Source organism: Nannobrachium achirus (assembly GCF_963921795.1).
Source record: "Nannobrachium achirus genome assembly, chromosome: 15".
Classification (NCBI taxonomy): domain Eukaryota; kingdom Metazoa; phylum Chordata; class Actinopteri; order Myctophiformes; family Myctophidae; genus Nannobrachium; species Nannobrachium achirus.
In genome coordinates this window covers 15,266,053-15,271,079 of record NC_137822.1, presented here as the reverse complement: position 1 = coordinate 15,271,079, position 5,027 = coordinate 15,266,053, and positions in this window count along the sequence as shown.

Here is a 5,027-nt window from a genome sequence, read left to right as displayed (position 1 = left end):
AAGATGTTTTCTCCACAGGTGACAGATGTTTTAAAAGGAAACAGACAAAGGTACGGAATCCGGCAGGCGTTTTTTATGAATCCCATATTTATATTTTTTGAAGAATATGGTTCGGTTGTTCACTCTGTGAGATTAGTGGCTGAGTCATTAGCCTTGAAAACAATGGATATTCTGTACATTGGAGTTTCTGTTCTGTATAGAAGCGGAATCATCTTATCACTTAACTTGTTTATGCAACGGCTGCGCTTATGGGAAAATATCGTAAAGGATGAGGAAATGATGGAGGAGAGCAAACACACAGACCGGTCAAGTGCTTTGAAAACAAACTATGGAAATGCCTATATTAAACCATAAGGGACAGAAGTGCTCCAGTCACTTCATCAAGAGAACACAATTTATGAAACTGTGCTTTTTGTGATATTGTACTTTGGATGGATGTTTAAATGATGACTGAACATGTTCTCATCTTCATCAAACACAGTTCTCATTTACTTCACAGACTTGTACTTGCCTTAGATTTTGTGCAAAAAAAAAAAAAAAAAAAAAAAAAAGGTTTCTGTCACATTAAATCAAGTTGGATATATCATTGTCATGTTCAGCTTTTGTAGTTAAACACATGCCTTATAGTAAAACTATAAAGTGACAAATGTAAGCATTTCTTGTGGCTCTTATGCTATAGATGGCTCACTCTATCATCATTATTTAATTAAGTTATCTTGTCTTTGGCTACGTTTACATGCACATCAAAAAAATCTATGAATGTCATTAGGACAATACTCCAATTAACACTTGAACACCTTAATCCCTTTATGTTACTTCACTGTAGGTCAGGCCTTTATGTTACTACGGTCATACTTTTTGAGCGGTGCAAACCGCTCCTACGTTTGACTTGGTGTGTAGATAGATCCCTATGTGCCTACTGTATGTATGCAGTACCAACAGCTCACACGAGACTAACGCCAAACAAGACTAACGTCATAGAAAGTACGCAGAGACCGACATCACCAAGGCTGATGTTATGGACAGAGCGGCCCATGCAAGGAGATATGCACGACACAGTCTGCACCGCTCAGTTCACCTGGGTGTGATTCTTTTATGTTGCAATTAAGAACTGTGCTGTACTGCTATATTAGTTTCATTGTTGGAGTATCAGTTGTTGAGATATGTAAAGACCATACATGTTAGCCTGTCCATTACAGGTTTACAAGTTATGCAACTTTCTCAGCATCGTTTCTAACTGATATCGTTATTTAGTATGAAGTTTGCAAAAGTTTCCTGGAAGCAGAAGGGAATGAAGAAACTGAAATTTATGACAGTTACGGGATTATGGATATTGCTTGTTGCCTGTTTTGGGGAAGATGATAAAGTAGTCCCTGAAGATATATGCAACATTGCGTATTAGAAAAACAATCTGGCATGGTTATGAGCAACTTATTTTTTCACCTATCTTAATCTTTGTTGTATGGCAGCGTTGTGCAGCGTAAGATAGCTGTTCTGCAAGCTCACAACACATTGTAACGAGGTGCGTTTTGTCAGCTTTTAGGTCTGCAATTTGCACTTTTTGGTCATTTCAAATACCGGTATAATGTTGAAAAAATCGGATTCTGAAAAGTTTAAAAACTGTTACATGCTCAAAATAGGAATGCCAGGTTGAAAGTGGACAAGGGAGATGATTGGACAAATGTGCATGTAAATGTAGGGACTGCGACCGACTACAACAAACAAATGGCTTTATGGCTATTCAGTCATTAATGATTCATCACCACAGCAATGAGAAAAGTTCAAGACATTGAATGTTGTGTATTACCGGACCATGATTACTGAGGATAATATAGAACTGTATTGTTTTTTTTTTTGTTTTTTTTTAGCAATCTGTAACTTTCATGTCCTACCGGGGATTCAAACTCCTTGCATGAGAGATCACATTTTCACTGCTCAAAGAGGCATGTGGCAGGCAGTCACCGCTTGCCCGGGGGATATATTGCACTTATGAGCTTCCGGCAGTACTACTTCATACCCGACACCGGGGTCTAGATTTCTCAGCGGAAGTGTAGGGAGACCACCTCCAAACAATCCAGAACTGCTACGCTAGTTATATTGTATTAACACACTGTTTCCCAAACACATTTGTGGGTCTCGGACACATTTTTTTATGGGTCCCTTAATTTTTGGTTTAGGTCTCTTTTTTAATACACATGACCTGAAAAGTTTGGGAACCACTGTATTGACATGCTCTATACAGAATCTACAGATTGTTTAATACAACTTGATTGTAACTGATAGTGGTAAAGCATCCTTCCTGAGAATCGTGTGAGCTAGTTACCTGTCATGCCTAGTCTAAATCTTCCAGAGTGTGTGTAATTTGCATACAGTGTGTTATGCTGGGAAATTCATATGCTGTAATATTGCAGCAGCAAAACATCTGACAGACCTTTCATTTTTTATTAGGAAAGAAACGCTATTCGATGTTCAATTCATCTACTTCAAAATGAACATTGTTTGATATAGTTAAAATAACGCATTGTTTTAATTCCATTATGGTAACAAAGCTGAATGATTTTTGCTTAGTCTAACCAAAGTAGAAAACACTTTATGTTCCCAGTGCAAATGTTGAAGGTGACCATAAATTGCCCAGAATAACTTTTGTCATCTGTTTCACGTTATACCCCCTGCAATGTGCATTACAAATTCAATCCACAAAGATGGCACTTCTCTTAAAATAATGACCTGAACTGCAAATTAACAATTATAGTCTGTAATGTAGATAGAGGACATATTAAAGTGGAAGGGCTGACATGCACTGCATAGAATGTAATGTAAATTGGAAGAGACAATCATGTATTACTCATTACAGATAATGTAGTAATGTAGAATCAAGGGCCAACTTTAGAGTATATGATACAGCACATAGTACTTTGTGTATGTTAGAAGGCAGTTATGTATGGACAAAAACAAATTTCCAATATGCTTGTAGTTTATAGAATGTTATTTGTCAATAGTATTTATTTATTTCTTTCAGTGATGTAAATCAACTTGCTCCTGCATGTATTGAAGACAAGTGTTAGTTGGTCCCATTCCGTTTTTATGTCTGTCTATTTTGTTTTGTTTGTTTTTAAAAGTTATTTTTTATTATACATATTTAGAAATCTGGATCTTATTATACAGTTGACAAAACTAAGAAAAACGAATGAAATACATGCATTACTTTGTAAATAAATGTGTACATAAACTATAAAATACTTGCAATAAATTTAAACAAGAGTATTGTCTAGGCTGTTTCAATTTCAGACTTATTTGATTGACTCTGCAATGTGACGTTTAAGAAACACAGGATAAGATCTTGATTTCCTTATAATCCAAATAAGAATCAAAAGACAGTATACCTTTGAAAGCAGACTATTCTTACTTAAGTAAATAATCTTTTGTTTACATAATTCATCTCAGGAAACCAAATTTAGAAACATTTTGTCATAGCACAGGCAGCTTCGTCAATTAAATATGTTTCATGTGCAACAGCTAATTAAATTAGATTTTCTCCAGTGTGTCTTTACTCAGTATAGATAATCCAAGGGATTAAATGTCTGCAGTCTAGCCAACCCTTCTACTCACCAAGGGCCATGGCCCTGTCTATGTGTGTATGTGTGCAAAGTAAAACGCATGAGAGAGAGAGAGAGAGAAATAGAGAGAGAGAGCGCGCGCGCGTGTGTGCGTGTGTGTGTGTGTGTGTGTGTGTGTGTGTGTGTGTGTGTGTGTGTGTGTGTGTGTGTGTGTGTGTGTGCGCGTGCGTGCGCTATTCAGTTTTAATTATGTTAAATAACACAACACTATTTGTTATTTAGGAACATTTTATGTGGTACACATTCACATCTTTGTCAGACTTGAGCTGTAATGGAATCAAGTAAAGCCTGTGGATAAATAGTCTCACCGTGTATCCATTCTGCCTGGAACACTCACAATATCCTACGTATGTTTGATATCACATATTGATGTGTACATCGTGTCCTGATATTGTATGTGATGTTACATACATAAGCAAATCACATTATTATTTTTATTTCAAGATTTGAGGGTCAATTGAATTCAACTGGAGCATGATATGACCTGGTATAGAGTCACAATTTAGTAAGCAGAGACTGTGTGAACAATGGAAACCGTTTATCTATTCACTTCTTTCCATAGTTTTACATTAATTTATGGAAACTTTATTAATCTGTGAATAGAGAACTTTGTTTCTCCACACTAGACACATAGAGCATCTCAGATAGGGTTCCATTGTGCAATAATGTTCACAGGAATTGTTTTTGCACTGCTCATCTCCGATTGACCATATTCACCTGGCGGCCATGTTTGAAATTTGCATTGAAACTGGGTGGCAACTGGGGTGGCATTTCATTAACTTAATGGCAAGATGGCCGCCGTGTGAATATGGTCAGAGTTGTGGCAGGAGGACTGCCACAACTCTGGTTGTATCCAGTGGTGTGAAGTAACTAAGTACATTTACTCAAGTACTGTACTTGTACAATTTACAATACTTCTACTCCTATCCACAACTTTCCAACATCCCATCGTGCATTGCGCAGAATGTGCAGGCAGCTTCCGGCGCCGCAGCCGAGAGTGATCTACAAGCTCACAACGGTTGCATCTGCGACGCGACGTGAGCTTGTATGTCTGCTGTTAACCGGAAGTGTCCCGCAAATGATGCTACAGTAAATTCTCGCGGAAACAGGTGGATACATAATAATAATCTTTATTGTCCCCAAAGGGAAATTTGTCTTCACAGTCTGTTCAAATCTCGGATCCAAATATTGTACTTTTACTCCACTACATTTATTTGAAAACTTTACTTTGCAGGTATACATTTTAAGACATACTTTAACCACTTTAGCCCTATTTTGTTTAGGGTATAGGCTCTTTTAGTCAAAGGCTATTTGAAAATAGCCAATCTAGATCTGCTATTTTCAAACATTTTGGACTTTTACTTTTTGGACTTTAAGTACATTTTCATGCCAATACTATTGTACTTTTAC